Source organism: Trachypithecus francoisi, unplaced genomic scaffold (assembly GCF_009764315.1).
Source record: "Trachypithecus francoisi isolate TF-2019V2 unplaced genomic scaffold, Tfra_2.0 Contig00196, whole genome shotgun sequence".
In the NCBI taxonomy this organism is placed as follows: domain Eukaryota; kingdom Metazoa; phylum Chordata; class Mammalia; order Primates; family Cercopithecidae; genus Trachypithecus; species Trachypithecus francoisi.
In genome coordinates this window covers 1-19,118 of record NW_022680504.1, presented here as the reverse complement: position 1 = coordinate 19,118, position 19,118 = coordinate 1, and positions in this window count along the sequence as shown.

Sequence of the window (19,118 nt, the reverse complement as noted above, 5' to 3'; positions counted from 1 at the left end):
ATTAAGCATATCATGTCAATGTGTCTTGTTACTGCCTGTTTGATAACATCAATTGAAACAATGTTTTCTCCAGTTAGCCAAATTATATCATTAATCAAAACATAGTATTCTTGTATCATTCTTATGATTGAGGTTCATATTTAGTATTTTAAAAAATACACTTTTATAAATATGTATAAATTTTCCTGGATAAAATGATACTTCAGTGATTTGTATTATAATGAAGACTTTTCACAGCATTCTAGTTTTCGGCATTCATCTAAGGTTGCTCTTATTTTTAGTTTTCCGATTGGTAAAGTACAGTTTTTACGGAAACTACCTGACATGATACATGAGAAAGTGATAGCAGATAGTAGTTGCTTGGCAAATTTTAGGTAAAGTAGAATTCTGATTTTGATAACTTTTGTGTTAAAAAAAATCACATTCAATCTCAGGGCAGTAAAATATCTTAAAAAAAAAAGTCATGAGTTATCTACATATTGTAGTAAGCACTATCAGCAAATGTTTAACTTGGAACCTAAAAACACTTCAATAATCACAATTAATACAGAGATTTTTAACATTTCTGGCTCTTCAAGTTAGCCACTTGTTTCTTCTTTAATTGCCCTGCTAAAAGACACTTTAAGTTCATTAATAATTCATCTTTTCATTCATTTAGTGGTTTTTTATCTAACTGTTAGAATTGATCACTAGATATAAATGACAGGAAAGCTCTAGATTTATCAGACTTCAAGGTTCAGGCTTCTGAGATCTATTAATAGATAAGGAACAGGAACGAGGTTTCACTTCTATTTCTCAGGCTAAACCTCTGTGCCTAATTCACCTTTTTAGACATTTATTCCCTATTTTTAATTTATGTGCTGATGTAAGGGGCTGTCTCGCATAACATCAAAGTTCTGGGAGTCAGAGTGTTTCCTCAAGGTAAAAAAAAAAATCTAAACATGTTTTGCCTATAGCTGTATGCTTTTGATTATTTCTGAAACCATTTTCTGAATCTATAATATACTCATGGACATACCTATAGGCATATTGAAAATAATGCATTGTGGCTTAAAATGTTTCACCAGAAAAATCTGGCTCGTTGCTCATTTATTGACTGAACATGTGTGTTTTGCTAGGTCAGTGCTTATATATACGATAGTGAACAAAAGAAACAGAATGCCTGCTTTTATGGAACGCCAGTCTAGTAGGAGCAATAGACATTGAGAAACAAGTGAATGAAAAATATGTAAAAGCACACAAAAAATGTTAAAGAACGAGTTGCTCTAAGAAAGGATGTTCATCAATAATGTAAAAAATGTAAGAAAAGATTGAATTTCAAGTGAGTCCAGTGATCTCTCAGCCAGTGTTCTGTCTGCAGGTTGAAGCCAGGAACACGGTAACATCACATTTGTGAACCCTTAAGATTAGAAAATAGGAAGGCCAGGGATGATGGCTCACGCCTGTAATCCCAGCACTTTGGGAGGCCAAGGTGGGCAGATCACAAGGTCAGGAGTTTGAGACCAGCCTGACCAACATGGTGAAACCCCATCTCTACTAAAAATACAAAAATTAGCCAGGCATGGTGGCTAAGGTGAGAGAATCATTTGAACCTGGGAGGCAGAGGTTGCATTGAGCCGAGATCTCACCATTGCACTCCAGCCTGGGTGACAGAGCGAGACTCTGTCTCAAAAAAAAAAAGGTGATAAAAAAACACAAAAAAATTAGCCAGGTATGACCTGTGGGTGCCTGTAATCCCAGCTACTCGGGAGGCTGAGGCAGGAGAATTTCTTGAACCCGGGAGGCGGGTGGAGGAGGTTGCAGTGAGCCGAGATTGCACCACTGCACTCCAGCTTGGGCAATAAGAGACAAACTCCATCTCAAAAAGAAAAAAGATTAAAAGACAGGAAAGTTCATTTTGTAAATTTCTCGTGCAGTGCTACACTGTTGAGCATAGAAAGTCAACCAGCTGCTTCTTCAGAAATTTCAAGAAGCATTCTCCTTCCCTTCCTCCTTTTAACTAATTACTCAAAGAGCTATGGATTGACTGTATACTACAGTGGCTGTCAAATTTGGATGCATATCAGAATCTCCTTTGGAGCTGTTTTTAAAAATGCCTGCACCTCACATCAGACATCAAAATCTCCTGGGGGTGAAGACCAGGCATATGCATTTGGAAAAGCCTCCTCGGGCAATTTGATTCAATTGCAATGCCCATCAGAGGTTGAGAGCCACTGTGTGCCAGGCACACAGCATAGCTTTGTGGCTACTGAGAGATGCAAATAGCCATCCACGGGACAGATACATTTTTGTATGGTTTGTAAGTTTAATATTGAAGCATTTGATTGCTCTATGGAAAACTTACATTTTCCTCCTGAACTAAACTAATCCTTTAAGTGTTCTTGTGCCATGGAAATCCCTATTTTTATCCAACAATTCCTTTCAGGTGGAAACCTGGGATTCGTTTTTGAATGTTACCTTCTTGGGCCCTCTCACATGTCACTCACTCCCTCTCACTTCCACATTCCAATTGCTCACCAAATGCTGCCTCTTCTGTCTCCAGAAGTACCTCTCAAATCTGTTCCCTTTCTTCATCTCCACTGCCACTGCCACTGCCTCGTCTTGCCTGGTCTCCCATAATTACCTCCGAATAGGTTTACCCTCGTCGGGCTTGTCTTCCTGTAGAGCTTACTCTGTACTTCTCTAAGAATTATTGCTCTAAATTACAAATTTGACCCCGTCACTCCCCATTTAAAATATTCCATTTGGTCCCCATTGCCTGTGGAGTTAAACTCCTTAGCATCCTGCCTACATTTTTAGCATCATTCTCCACTTTTTCACCATGTTCCCTTTAAACTACAGCCAAACAAAAGCACTATTTTCTGTAGCATGCCACATACTTTTCACACAGAAGTATTTTTGATCATAGTGTTGTCAATGCCTGAAACACATTTTAAGGTGTTTTATTATCCCTCCTCACCAATTTTTTCCTCTATTTAACCTTGGAGAAAATCTAAAATCACCTTCAAAGTTAATTGTTTTTTCTTCCGTGCTATTCCTATGAACCTGTGTTTTAATGCATTTACCCATGTATCTGTATACCTGCTTTATACTGACCTATTTATTCAGGCCTCCCTTCTTTGGAGTGAGTTTCTTGTTCACCTAGAATTTAAAATGGTGCTGCACACAGTGGAAGTTACTAAGTATTCACTGAATGAATGGGAATGAAATTGGTCTGCCATAAACCCTACCCATTGGCACTAAGTCCATGCTTTGGCGAATTGCTTGACTAATCTAGTTCACCTTCTGTATCTGCTTTACTTCTAATATGTGAAGATCAGTCTTATCCTGTATCTTTGGCCCCAGGTCACAAACCTAGTAAGTTGTCATTCTAAACCTGGCACCAACTCTTTGGAATTCTGGCAGTCATTGTGGGCCATTTCCATAGTGGCACTAAGTTCTCAAGGTCAAATGATTGAATCCCAATAAAGTTGCCACAAGCTCAGATTTTCAAGAAAGGAAAGTAGAAGCATTTAACCTAGTGTCATATTATATTGGTTCCAGGATTGGGTCTTACTGGCTTGTTCTGTGAATGTCTGATGCTAACTCTGGGTTGGTGAGTAAATCCCCCCATCACCACCTCAGCTGAAATTCCATGTGTATTTTGTTTATTCTACCCTTCCCAATGTGCAGATTGTTTTGCTTGCAGGGGAGGACTCACAAAATGGGAGTTGAACAGTTCTGTCATCTTTGCTGTTTATTGTTAATGGCCTTCCCCAAAAGTGTTGCTATTTTTCCTTGTTCTTCCTCTGAAGATATTTTAAAATATGTTCTATAAACATCCCGTTGGTATGTTTTTCAAAATGTTCATTCCTAGTCCTGTATTTAGGCGTCTTCAGCATTCTTCTAGGAATTATTCCCACACACTGGTGTTTGTCTTTACTCTTGTGTCCTTGGTACCATTTATTACTTGTCATTTTAGAATCAGAATTCATCAGAGAAGTCATTTTGTAAGCCATAGTGATTTCTATAGTGGCACCTCCTTTTCTTTCACTAGGATTATGACTAATTATAGAATCAAAATTTTATTTTTCTAAATCTCTCTTACACTTATTAGCCCTGTTACCTGTGTGTTATATCATACTCATATTTCTCTGAACCTTAAAAAAATGTTTTCTGTAAGTCAGTGATGTGGATCTGATTAGAATTAATGTTCTCTATCCTCACTATTATGAACTCCAAGCTGCATAGTAACTTTCTTCCAAAAGTCCTGTCATCTTCATATTGTTATTGACTTTTTTTGCAGCTGGTCAATAGCAAGGCTGGTATATAGCTCTTCTCTGCCATGAAAGGTTGTAAACAGACTCCTGCCATTCCTATCCTGGTTTATTAAAGCATTGTAAATCTGCTCTCCATGACTTTACTTAAAGCTCTCTTAAAATATATAATATTTTATGTATTGTTTTTGGTCTCTTGGTTAATGAATTCTGAGATTACTTTTTTATGTTGTAAAAAAATGTGCTTTATTTTCTTTCTACTGAAATGATCTATTTTATGCTTTCTTTGAGCAGTAAAACCTAGTTTTAGTATTTCATGAGTTGGTGAGTAAATGTATGTTTTATTGTCAAGACTTTCCTAATCTTTTCAGTCTTTTATAAAGAAGCTCACTTTAGTTTTCTAGTTGATAAACCAGCATCTTTATGTAGGAAAACATTGTACTTTGGAAGCATGAATTTAAATCCCTTGACATTTTTCTCAAAGCAACTTTTTAGAGAATAAAACTCCCATTGTCATTATATACATACGGAGACCAATATAATCTGAATAACTTGACTTAAATGTAAAACAGTAAAGAGGCAGCTATGTCCTTTCAGCAGCCTCCAACGCTCCCAATTTCACACATTTGAGTTTACCATTTCCTGCCTGAGCTGCCTGCACACTTTCCCTCTCTCTTCCCACATAGGTTTTTTTTTTTTTTAATCTTTTGAGACTCAGCCCATATTATTCTCTGTTCATGGTGCTTTCCTGATACCCCAGATGAAAATAACACGTTTCTTCTGCCTCAACCACACACTTCTACAATAAATGTTTTTCTTTAATATTATTTGTTTCAACATCTAGTTATTGACCTCTAAGGTATTATGGAGACACATTTTTTTATGAATGGAAATAAAGCCTGATTAGCAGGCAGAAGTTTATTTCTGAACCATTGTATTTAAAAAAGCATAAGTGACAAAAGCTTTCAAAATACCAACAGCATGTAAGTATTTTGTGTTTTAAAATCGAAATGAAGTATGTAGGTTGTGTGAGTACCGTGGTTTATTTTTGAAACATATGAATCATAATTATCCCTATCCATTTCAAAAGACCCAGGCACCATTGTGTAAAGGACAGTATTAAACAGAATCTGAAGCTTGGTGCAGTGGTCAGTACCTGGGCAGAGAGGACAGGTGCCAATAGGATATCCTAGTACGTACCAGCTTCTCATGGCCTCCGCTTTCTCAGCTCTTGGCATTGTCAGTTGGAATGGAGAAGTGGAGGATATAATGTACAATCACACTGCTGAATAGAATGAGTCCAGATGGTCAACCATGTTCTGGCCAACAGACCACACTACCCGTTAATGCTTCCCAGTGGTGAGGTGAGCTCCCAGCATGGAGTGCTCCATAGGAGTCCTGTGTTTTCAGTTGCTCCAGGTTGTAGGTTTCGTGGCTGGAATGGCATACTTCGTTGCATGGCCCATCAGTTTCCAGTTTTAGAATGACCATAAGGAAAACAAATGGTGTTTCCTGGTAAGATCTCATCATCAGTGACCAGACAAATCCCATATGACAAGTTCTGCGTGCAGGGTATTATGCTAAGAGGTTTGTAATCTCACCTTGCCTCTTGTATACAAATATCTGGGAAATTAATGGAAGAGAAAACACAAATACATAGATATACAAAAACACACACATACAATAATAAGACATTAAAAAGACACATGGAACAGTGGTTGTCAAAATACATTTGTTCAGTGGTTCGATGGTGGATACAAGCTTAATAATTTTTGCTGTATCTGTACCATCAAAACATTTATTTATTCATTTTTACGCAGTTCAATAAAGTACTCATTTTAACCTCATCCTAAACAATGATGTCTGGTTTTCTTTTAATATTTTTTTCCCCTGACGCATATTAGGTTGAACTATATGAAACTGCCAATATTTGACCATTTTTTAAATCCACAGAAACATCGATTTCACATGACTCAAAGCAAATATAGCTATTAAAAATTAAAATAATGGTGTTGGTTCCCACATTAAATCCTCTGACATACCACCCTTGGGGAACTCTGGAGTTCAGAGGAGCAAGTGGTTGTAGAGAATTGATCTTACACGGTATCTTGGAGGAGGTGGGCCTTTATGTGAGCCTAAAAAGAGAGAAGCATAGAGAAGAGAAGGAACAGCCACACCCACAGTGGAGCAGCTGTGAGCACTGGCGTGTAGGAGGCAGCGTGCAACACCAGGCAGAAAGGAAGGCCGTAGGAGAGGGAGAGCGACTAGATCCTTTGATGTCTCAACCCTTGCTTTTATTTGAAAATCATGTTTTCAAAAAAAGTATATGAGCACAGTTTTAAGGCCTCTCTCAAATCTCCTAAAAATTATTCTTTAGTGTTTCGAATACCTCGAGCAGGGTCAGGTACTTCTGTTAGAGAGCACATGGTTGTCACCAGGGTGACCATGTTGGCAAGAGCTCTGTAAGGTAAGTAAAGGAGGCATGAATCTGAACTGCATGAAGACAGCTGCATAGGCTATCAAATCCCAGGGAAGGCCCTACTGCCAATGTTAGCAACTGACTGAATTGAGGCTCCCTCCAGTGCATTCTAGAGGTTCCCTTGGCCACTCCTGTGGACATCTTATATCTTGCTGGCCCATCTCTGCTGTGCAAAGACTCCAGCTTCAGGCCTGTGCCCTTAGCAGGTGCAAGTAATGGGTAATCACCCAGCACATTCCTCTGCGCTTGCTATAAAAATATTAAAGGTCAGTTTCCCGGGATCAGTTTCCATGGTTGCCATGCCCCTGGAAGGCCCTGACTTAGCCCTGTCTGAGGTGCATTCCAGCAGGGAATGTTGAAGCATCTGGCAAATTGGCCATGGAACAACATGAACCATAGCTTTTGGAATAAAAAAGGAACAAATGTGTTGAAAAAACTCAGAGTGCATCACGTCATAGAAATGTGTGTCCTTATTACATTTAGAGCTAAATATAATTTAGGAAATTATGGCTAGAATTTATTATTTTCTTATATTTAAAGAGAATAAACATATATGTGTATTTTTTTTTAAGACTTAATTCTTTTAGAGCACTTTTAGGTTCACAGCAATTTTGAGCAGAGGGTACAGAAATTTCCCATGTATCCGCTATGGTTTGAGTTTATCCCCACCAACACTCATTTTTAAACTTGATCCCCAGTATGGCAGTGTTGGGAGGTGGGCCTAATAGGAGCTGTTTGGGTCATGGGGTCAGATCGCTCATGAATGGCTTGGTGTTGTTCTTGAAGTAGTGAGTGAGTTCTCGCTCAAAGAAGACTGAATTAGTTCACCGAGGAATGTTCTCATGAGAGTGAGTTGTTATAAATAGGATGCCCCTGAGGTTTTGCCTCTTCACACATGTTCACTTTCCCCTCGATCTTCTCTGCCATGTTATGATGCAGCATGAAACAGCCTCACCAGAAGCCAAGCAGATGTTGGCACCATGCCTTGTGTACAGCCTGCAGAATCATGAGCTAAATCTTTATCAATTACTCGGCCCCGGGTATTCTGTTATAGCAACACTAAACAGGCTAAGACATAGCATGTCTCCCCCATAGCACATCCCCCCCAGACTTCAGACATGCATGGTCTCCCCCATAGTAACATCCCCCTCAGAGCTGTTACTATTGATAAGCCTACATTGACACCAGAGTTCACAGAGTAGACATGTTTTATTGACCATTGCTGTTTGGTGAATAGAGTTAACGATTTGTGTCTAGCAAAAAGAATAAGGCAGGGCTGCTCCCTTAAGATAATAGTGTCTGAATCCCCCTTAAAAATAAATAAATAAATAAATAAACAAAAAAACTTAAAGGGCGAAAGTAGAAACCAACAATAATAACCACAAAGGCAATCTGTAAATGAATCTCAGGGCTGAGACGGAGTTGAAACTGTACACAGGTCTTTAAAATGTCAAAGTAATTTTCTTTCTTTCTATTTTTATTTATTTATTCATTTTTTGAGACAGAGTCTCACTCTGTTGCCCAGGTTGGAGTGCAGTGGCACGATCTCAGCTCACTGCAACCTCTGCCTCCCAGGCTCAAGCAGTTCTCATGCCTCAGCCTCCCAAGTAGCTGGGATTACAGACATGCGCCACCACACCTGGCTAATTCTTTTTGTATTTTTAGAAGAGATGGGGTTTCACCATGTTGGCCAGGCTGGTCTCGAACTCCTGACCTCAAATTGATCCACCTGCCTTGGGCTCCCAAAGTGCTGGGATTACAGGTGTGAGCCACTGCACCTTGCCTGATTTTATTTCTTATGAGTCCAGGGAAACCATAACTTCTGGAAATTACTATATTTCATTGTCCTTGAAAATACAGTGAATTTTATTTGAATGTTTATTTGTTTGCATTTGAAAATGCAGTTTTATTATTATTGGGTGTGGTAAGGCCAACAGATCAGGAGATGACCGCCATAGGAAAGATAGTTTGTTACTCACAGTTTGCAAGAGAGGGGCGCATGCCACGCCACTCAATGAGGAGCCACACAGGGAGGCGCCAGGCTCAGTTAGAAGGGAGAGGAAGTGAGAGCACCTTTATTGTGATTTCTGCAAAAGAGGAGACAAGGCAAGGTGGGATAAACAGGCACAGGATGGACTAGTTTGAATAATTTAAGCTCTGGGGTATAAGGGCTCTGTCTATTACATGATACTTGGCTCTGGGGTGATTAGGCCAGAGGAATGAATGGTGGTTGAGAATCTGAGAGCCAGTAAAGGAGGTGTTCGAGGGTCTGGGCTCTGGATTGGTTGGTTTGCCTTTGACATGTGTGCTCCCAGGTGAGGTGTTTGCTCTCTTGGATTGGCTAGCCCTGGGCAGGGTGATCCCACCAGTGTCAGCAAGAACCCATATGTCAGAGCATCAGGAATATAGAAAGTCAAACAGTAATGATTAATGTAGCGTGTTTATACATATTTATGTGTGTGTGTATATATACACCCCACTCATCATAAATTTAATCAATAAATTTGTGTATGTGGGAGGGAAGGGTATGTGTCTACTAAGTAGTAGGCACTGTTTTGGCTGATGGCAGTTTACCAAGAAAAACACTTTTAAAAGGTTAAAAATAATCCCTCATGAATTACTAATTTATCAAAGAAATAACTATGTAATATAACCTCAGATGCCAAGAAATCCTAGAGAGAAAGAAAATAAGGCTAGTAGAAAGACAGAAGGTAACTGCAGTTGCATTTTAGGTAGAGGTCAGGGATGACATTTTGTCAGAGAAGGCCCAGGTGAGGGAACAGGGTGATTGCACAATTATCTGGAGGAACCACAAGTGCAAAGTCACTAAGAGAAGATCACACTTGCTAGACTCAAGGAAGAGTAAAAACACCTGTGTTGTGGGAGCTCCAAGAGAAGCAGAAGCTTTAGGAAATGATGTTGCCAAGGTGACCAGGGGCCAGAAACTGAAGGACTTTGGAAACCACCTAAGAAGGATGGGAAACTGTGTCTGTTTCTGCGAAGCTGAAACCCTGAGCCCTATGAAGACAAGAGTTAAGCTTTAAAATCAAAATGCAAATGAAGTAGCCATCAGCCCACTCTATTTCCTTATTTTCTACACTATTAGATTTTTTTATGTTCATTTGAAATGGCTTAGTTTGCAAATAGGGAAGCTTAATATCTTTCTCCCCAAAGATCTACATTTAGAAGTCATTTTTACAGTTTAAAACAAACGAAAACTTCTCCACACAATGCAAAAGGACAGCTTCAGGTCATGACTGAAAATGACTTTCTGTACCATTGAGTTGCCTTGGCACCCGTGTGGTATTTAAATAAAACGAAATGCAGTTTTTTTAACTGCTACACTTTTGTAAATCTAAGAGATGAAAAAGGAGCCACGAACAATCAACATTTGTTTTATTTTCTATTAATTGTAGTGTTTTTTGTACTTGGTATCGTTTACTGAATATAAAGTAAAATTCACTCGCACTCCACTTACTGTAAGAGTGGCTACAAAGAAAACCTCATTTCAAATCTAATTGTGGACATTGTGCCTTCATTAAAAATTCATAGGGTTTGTGAATGTGTCACATAAGTATGAGTCTCCATTATTTCCTCAGCTCTTTTCCCACTGCCAGTTCTGATCAGAATTTAAAAACACCCATATCAAGAAAGGTGTTCTCTGAAGAACCAAAAAAAAAAAAAAAAAAAGGGAATAAAGAAAAGAAATTATGAATGTAAATAGAAAGACCTTGTGACCAAACATGCTACAGTTTTCCAGTTTCGCTTCAGCATATGTAGGTCAGTGGACAGCGGCAAAACAACCTTCCCTAACCTCTACATCTTGGTATTGCTATTTAACTTTTCCTCTCCGCAAATTTCAGTGTGTTATTCAGTCGTAGCTGATCAGTTGTTTGTTTTGTCGTAGGTAATGGGAGGACACTAAAAAGTAGACTGTCGAGTTAGCTTCTTCTCCATCCTAGTTCTCACACTTCTTCATCCACATCAGCAAGACCTCAGTAACATACAAAATGCATATTTTGTGCATGTTGCTCACACAGTGGACAAGATACTCAATGCTACACAGTTAAATCGTTTGGGTAGGCTCCATGTTGAGATCCTATTGTTTATACTTTATATGCATTCACTGGTTTGCGTCAAGGATGTGCAAAGTCAAGAAAACTAGTGGATAGCATAAAATAAGAACATATAACTGTAACACAACTGTGATCACATGGCATGAAGGAAATACACCTTTTTGGATTTCATATATAAGTGCACAGTAATCGTATTATGTTTAGTATATTTCGGAAATTACCTTTTCTCCTCATATAATCTTATTTTTGCAGTTTAGCTCAGCAAGGAACTTCCAAATCCAGAAACAATTTCAGCTCAATACAATTGGAAGGACAGGACTATAACCTCCATTTTATTTTGCATCACATTTTTAATATTAACTCATGTTTTCTCTTTTCCTTGCTGCCCTTCCTAACATGGCCCGCTCATCTCTTTGGTTCCCAAGCATGTGCTCCAACAGCAGATGACATATCCAAAAGATCCCTGCCATTGCTGGTCATTGCTCTGAATTTCACATTACACAAATCTTTCCCCATTTGATCTACTGGACCAGAGGAATTCACAAACCAAAACCATGATTCTTGTGCCGAACCCTGGTCACATACAGGCTCAAACTACCTAGTTTATTATTCTGCTCTCATGTGTATCAACAGTGAATCAAAGCAAAATACTGGTAGAAAAAAAATGTAGACCAGAATATGTACTTTTCAGGTGGGAATAGTGGCTGGGAAGTTGTGCTCATGAAGCTGTCCTTAATGGAGTTTTTGCTGCTACTGTCGTAGTCAAAAGCATTTCTTTCAGAGGGCCTATCGAAAAGGATCTAGATTTTAACTCTCAAAATATATGACAGTTTTGCTAGTAATGTTTTATTCCTTTCAGCTCCTCCAAAAGGCATTATACGTTAGCCTCTCCAATGACTCGTGAGATGAGGATTGAAAGCATCAAGTGGAAAAGCTCAGGAAACTGGCCCACAGGGTACTTGTGACAGGAGCTCTCCTCTGGTATGCAAATTGTGCTTCCAAACCGCTGTGCACGTTTCTTAGGAGAGTCGGAGAAAGCTACTTGCCCAGATCAGTTCTCAGGGTTTCAGTTTATCGCTACTGGGAATGAAAAAATAGCTGCCACAATGGGTGATGATTCTAATCAGCTTGCAGGGGGACTTTGATTTGAGTGTCCTACGTGATAACTGACATTTATCCTTACTCTCTCAGCACCTCCAGAATGTCAGCGATTCCTTGGGATAGGAGTTAGAAGTTGGGTTTTCTGGTTTATTCAGCTTGTGGCTTTACCCACCTCCACAGTACTCACCCCTATCCCCCATCATAACTGACCCTAGTTTCTATAGATCCTCTTCCCAATGACAGATAGAAAGGAGAACTGCATTCCAGGCCTCTTCTTTGTAGCTAGCTTCCAACATGATGAGATAGCTTGTGTTAGAGAGAGAGTATTTGGTACAAGTAAGAGAAGTAGAACAGAAAAAGCTTCTGGCAGAAAGGGGGTGAGGTAAGAAAAAGTAGTAGTAACCCGACTCCACCTCCCAGCCTTTCTATACATAATGCTGGGACCAGCCTTTCTACCTTGCCATCCACCTCACTCACTGGTGCATTCTTTCAGGCAGTACAGTTGTGGTGAGGCTGTGGGTGATTTAGAGATTGCAAATAGAAGCTGTTGACACGGGGAGAATGGACCTGGACAGTCCTTGATAATGATGATGTTTATACCTTCCTTATCCCAAGCTCTCAGCTCAAACCACCAATTTACCCTCAATATATGTATATATATATATATATTTGGACAGAGTGAAGCCCAATTTGGGTTACAGATCAACCCTAGGTAGACACTTTATATGTTTGTTCTCTCTCTCTTTCTCTAAATACACAATTATTATTCTGACTTATTTAAGAAAAATGTGCCTCTCAAAGCATGTGTCTTGAGTTGTCTTTCAGCAGTGATTTCTGCTGGTTTGCCCAGATTCTTTCACTTACCTACTTCTAGAACTGAAGTTGAGGGTTTGAGAAGGCGGACTGGGATAAGGGCCCTGTAAAGGTACAATAAATCTTCAGGTCCTGATTGCCATGGGAACCTCAGACCAGGGCTTGACCTTGCCGTGGCAGGCTGTCTCCTGGTGCATTGCTGATGTTGGCACTTTCCCCTCAAGCAACTCACTACTCCTGGCTCATTTTTCTGGTTTCAGCCAACTTGTTTTCTTTCTTTTTTTTAGAAGCAGATGTTTTAGCAGAGTTGCCTTTACCAAGCCTAGCAGAAAGCCTAGTAATACACAAATAAGTGATTTTATTCAGAATCTAGTTGTTTTCTCATAAGAGGCATGCTCCTAAGAGTATCTAATTTGCCATGCTGTAACAAGTTCATGTCTGCCGGTGCTTTTTAGTTTGTTTAGCTACCAAGTGTATTATTGCAAACTTTTTGAAGACAAGGTCTATATCTTGCTCACTATTATGTTCTTGGTATCAAGCACAATGCTACATACAGCCAACATCTTATAAAGATCTGTTGCATAACTGCATCTGCCGCCAGGGATGGAACTAACCTTTACCCTAGACTTCTTTCTCTCTTTAGAGCCAGTTTAACCCAGAGGAACCTTCTAGTCTGACTCTTTGTTGGAGAAAGTTGGAGTTCTCCAAATCTATAAAAACAGAGGTCCAGGCTAGGACACATTGAGTCCTGGGCTCTGCCATTCATTGACTTTCTGACCTTGGGTAAAAATCCAAAGGAGTAGCCTTCTGGACCTTAGTTTATTTTCTTTTGTAAAAGTTGGAATAACATCTGTCTCATAGGTTGTTGTGAGTCTTTTTCATGAGATTGAGGATGTGAGCTGCTTGCCACAGTGGCTGCTATACAGTGAGCTATTTTCCCAGTGGTTGCCTCTGATAAGTGTGGTTGGCTGGCAGATAAGGAGTAAGGGAATGGCACTCCCCTTTTACTTTATAGACTTTAGCTTTGTTTGAACTCATTACATGTATCAGCAATAGTACTTTTAAAATAAAAAATTCCCCACCTCTCTAGTGTATATTGATATTTATTCTCAGATTGAAGAGAAATGTGTCATTGCATTTCTGTGCAAATTTTACCGCTAGAGAAAAGGATGGTGAGTTAGCCAGTAGTTAAGAATGGTAGCAAGAGTTTGGGGAATGTGTTTGAATGAAGTTGGTGACCCCTGTTAAAGTAAGGGTTTGATGATACAGTAAGAAGTCTGGACATGATGGTGTATTTTGTTTTATGTTGATTATGTGTCTCACTGTTACGTCTACCTTATTTTTATCTTATTAGCAAAATTCTGTGTGTAGTAGATACTGTGTTAAGTTAATAACTTGGACAAGTATACAAAAATATGTCTACTTCAGTGTGCAAGTAATAAAATCATCATCCTAATTGCCGTAATCATCAAGGCCTGGTGAATTTGGAGTTGACAGCCACTGCAGTTCTCAAATGCCCTCGCTTCACACACTGCACTGTTTAACCACCACTAGTTGTTGGTTATTTTCTTAAGTTGTTATTTTTCAATAAACATTATCTCATCATAAGCCATAAAATTGAGAATTGCTCAAGAGTAAAGAGATCAGAGGGCTTGAAAAGCAGAAGATCTTTTTCATTAACACTAGAAATGAAAAAAAGTAATAATGCTGGTGGGAATTCTTTTAAAATATTTGTTTAGGTTGGGTTTAAGCCATCTAGCTGTGAAAATAATAAACCATGGTAGCAATAGCAATATACTGCAATTCCCACAAAGCACATTCAGCACGATTTCCTTTTTATAAATAATAAAACCATAAATACATACGATGACTCTAAGCTAACATGAAATTGCATTTGGTACCATGAGCCAGATGTTTTTCTCTCTCATCTATATTCTTTAAGGTCAATTTTTGTTCATGCCTCCTTCTTCTTTTCCACAATTATTTATGTAATCCATGAATAAATAATGGAATGGCATTCGATCCTGAACTGAGTTTGGCAGATTTGAGAGGAAATATAGCTTTATCTTACACACAGTAGGCAGGAAGGAGACAGTACCTCAGAACACAGCCATTTAAAACCTTTCTAGGCAGCAGCAGGTTTACTTATTCCATATGAGATCAAACATAACAAGTGCGTTCACATCTGATGTTTAGTGTAAGTTTGTTTATAGGAATTTTGGAGAGGATTTTTTGTAATCATTTTGCTTTTGAAATTATTTGCTTACAAGTTATTTCTTTCATTTAAAACCAGCTCTGATTTCTCCATAATGGTACAGACTCAGTAATTTCTGCAAAGTGAGATAGCCCAGTTACAAATGGTTTTCAACTATAATGACTTTTATGTGAATACTGAATTTGATAATTAGAATTGTCATAATGTGCAATTTAGTTAAATATTTGTTTTAGAGAGTGTGCTTTTCATCGCATGTTGACACAAAATATTTTCAGGTCTCCATCATTATTGTAGACCCTATGCCTCTAGTGCCTAGTTGAGAACACAGCCCTAGTTAGAAAAATAGACTAGTTGCTCAGAGGCAGATGGATCCTTCGGTCTGGAAAAACTATAGAAAAGAGACTATTTGAGGAACTTAGTCCTCCAAATGTCATCTCCTTGTAAGGAAGGATTTTTATGTGGCATTCTTAAGAGGCAATTATCTCCTCCTGTTGAAAAGGAGACTATGTTAATGAGGGACAATAGGGGTGGAGGACTTTTTTATTGCAAATCTGTGACCAAGACAGACAGAGGCTAAAGGCCTTGGGTCTGTAGGAGCAGTGTTTTGTAGTGCCCTTCAACTTGGCCTTCAGTGCTGGAGCCTTTCCATCAGCATTTATTCTCTCATCTCTTTTGTTGGAGTAGGAGGCTCCATGGAGGTTTTCTGGGTTATGAGGGCCTGCTGAGATCACTAGGTGTAGCCAATTCCTGCTTTTGATGATGCCTGACCTCCAAAAGCAGCTAGACCATAAAGACCTTTTACCAAGAAATAACCAGGATTCAGCTTCTGAATCATGTATGTCCCTGGAGGTTGGAACGACCTTTCTGTGCCCCCTAACCTGCCTTTAGCCTCAGGAGCCTGAATACCTTTTGGATACTCAGGCCTTTTTCTCTTCTGAGCACCTTCATTTAAATCTTGCTGGATACAACCAGCAGCACTAAAGGTTTGACCCATTTCCTCAGAATGCTCACTACTGAACTAGAACTTTCCAACTGGATGTCCTGCTGTGCAGGCATTTACATCAGGCTCCTGTGCCCCCATAGCCCTCCCCTAACTACCCCATCATGCCTTCTGGGTTACCCCCAACAATGTAGCCATACCATTTATGAGGCCGTGAGAAGCAAAAAGGACCGTCACAGGGGACTCAAGGCTCCACTGTTCTTGCTCACTGGTTACAGAGCATGAGCAAGGGCTGTGGGTGGTCATTCAGAGAAAGATAAAGCAATGTCTCTGGCCCAGGACAATCCATGCAAGGTGGGTGTGTTCTGCTAAAGCTCCCTGTCCCAGGCGATCATGACTGCAGGGCTAATGCTTTATTCATCATGCTGCAGTGGCATCATTAAGAGCACATTTGTTTAAAGAGTAACTAACATGTTATTTGTGACCCTACTAGAAGAAATGTTAAACAGGATGAGCAACTGGCTCAGGCTGGTCTTGGTCTGATCTGGGTTTTATTGCAGGTAGATTTCCATAAATTAAAGGGCTCTAACCAGGGCATTTTAGAAAATAGATAACTAATTTGCCAGTTTGCCACCATTTAAGGGTCAGTTATTTATCCACTACAATTAAAATATTCCACTTTGTAGCTTAATATGTTTTCCACGGTTGGGTCAAGGTGTAAAATGAGTACATAATGAAAAAACTGAGCACAAAACAGCACAAATTATAGAATTATATATTGTCTGATTTCCTTTACATAAGAAGACAATAATGTTTACAGAAATTGCTTTCTGTGTATCAGTGCAGCTGAACAGGCCAGGATGTGACCAACATTGCCTTTCTGTACTGTGTATGCATACAAAATTATTCTTTGATTTGTGGCCATGTGTATGGTTTATAGAATTCACCTCTCTTGATGGCTACATCTTTGAAGCCTGCATCCCCCTGAAGTCTTGTCCCAGAGGCATTATCCCTTCCTCAAGATGACTCTTTCCTGTCTCTCTTGCTCTGTCTCAGGAGTCCATAGCTTTGCCATGTTAGTTGACACTTTTATTTAGTTACAACATTCTGTTTACATTGTCTACTCTTTAGAACTTTTAGAATGTGAATGTGAAGAGAACAAACACAGAAAAAAGTTGACCGGGGGAGGCAAGAATTATCTGATATGTCGTTACTTTCATAAATTTGTCTGTGGCTAGGTAAGATGGTAGTTAAGCCTCAGTATCCCTATTCCAGGGATAGAAGAGTCACTTTCCAAGGCCACATATCACTGCAGAAGTAGGATTTGAGGACAGAATTTAGATTTAGATCTCCTGTTCTTCAGATAGGTGCTCAGGAGGGAGAACGGTGAACTCTTAGGACTATTTGGCACAGTGAGCTGCCACACCCATCACTAGCTGAGGCTGGACAGTTGCCCATCAGAAACATTTTGGAAACATGTTTATCTGGGAGAAGTAGGAATTGACAAACTCAGGTTTTACCTGATTCTTCAAACCTTGATGCATTACTCTATGAACCTGTATGTGTTTGCCCTGAATCCCAGGGGCTTAGAAAAGCTTTGCATAAAGTGGAACTCTTCTAGCTTTAATGCATCCAGGCTTATGTTTACTGATGATATTGCTTTCTTTAATAATTTACTCACCAGCAAAGTCTAGCAGTGATCACGTTTTTTTTTGTGGTTGGTGTATTTTGGAAAGTAGAAAATAATAACATATGACAGTAGATTGTGTATGTGGTTGATTGATATCCATGAATGAGGGGAAGGAGTTGAGCCATTACGTATTTCATAAACTGTCTTCAAGTCTAATGTTGCCCTTTTCAGAAAATCTCTAGAAGTCTAAATGTGAAAGGTCCTATATTTTAAAACCTGCCTTTACAAAGACTTTAAAATTACATACAGTAGCCTCCCTTCCCCACAGGGGATATGTGGCAAGACCTCCAGTGGCTTCTGGAAACCTCTGATGGTACCAATCCCTGACTACATATTACCATAGTAGCATCAAGGCCTGTTTTTTTCTTTTCTGTTTTTAATGGAAAGAGGGGTACTTTATACTTAAGGTCTCAAGATTTTTTTGTTATTTGTTCAATTTAGAAATATAAAGCATATTGTTTTCCAAAAGCAAAGTTTTCCTGAGAAAAATAATTTTACTTGTCATTTCTCTATACTTACATTTGTAATGCCGAGTGGTATTTTTCTTTGTGCCAAAAGAAAATTGTTCTTATCTGCTGTCCTGCCCATGCTAGTTGAGTTGTCTCTGTGGCAAATTTGGTCATTTTGTTTGACTGCATGATTTTACAGGGGGCCTTCAGGTCATCTCTCTTTCTGTCTCTTTTTCTCAATATGGAGTTCTTCAAAGATAGACATGCCATGGGTAAAACCTTACCCATTTAGTAACCATGTCCTGTCTAAGATGGAAAGATGATGATTTGTAGTTTAAAACTGGCTGCTATACAAAGTAGAAAAGTGGAGGATGTAATCACAAACCAATAATGGAATTTCATGTTTGAGAAATGGTCGGGTCTGCTTTTCATCCTCTGTGTTGCCTGCCAAATGGAAACTTTTCCTTCCTTCCAACAATTTCACTTCTTTAGTACTGTACATATATGCCTTTGTTACACTAATGTACTGCTTAATGGGTCTGGAGATGCAGTTATTTATAGATTTCAGCTCATTCAAAGAGCAGCTGTAAGAAGTCTCACAAAAGGTGAACATCACTGTAACCTGCTTATGACCTTACATTGGTTGCCAGGGAGGTGTGGAATCTTAAAGCTTAGAGGGTGACTTGTTAAGTGCATCTAAAGCTTATCTTGAAAGATCTGACAGATTTTTTTTTTAATTGTCATTCTTTGACACTATGAATTCATCTTTGTTCTAGTATACAAGAAAAATCCTCCACCCTCATTGTGTTCTTTAGCTTTAAACTTCCAAGCTTTGGGACTGAACTCTGGAACTGAGATTTGTTTTTCTTGGTTCCTTTATTATTCCTTCTTTTCCTTTTTTTCCTTCATTTTTTACTTTCCTCTCTTCTTTCTCCTTGCATGAATTATTTGACATTACATGTAAAATATATATATATATATTTTTTTAGTTTCATAATGTTATTTTTTTTCAACTTTTTTTTTATTATACTTTAAGTTCTAGGTACATGTGCATAACGTGCAGGTTTGTTACATATGTATACTGTGCCATGTTGGTGTG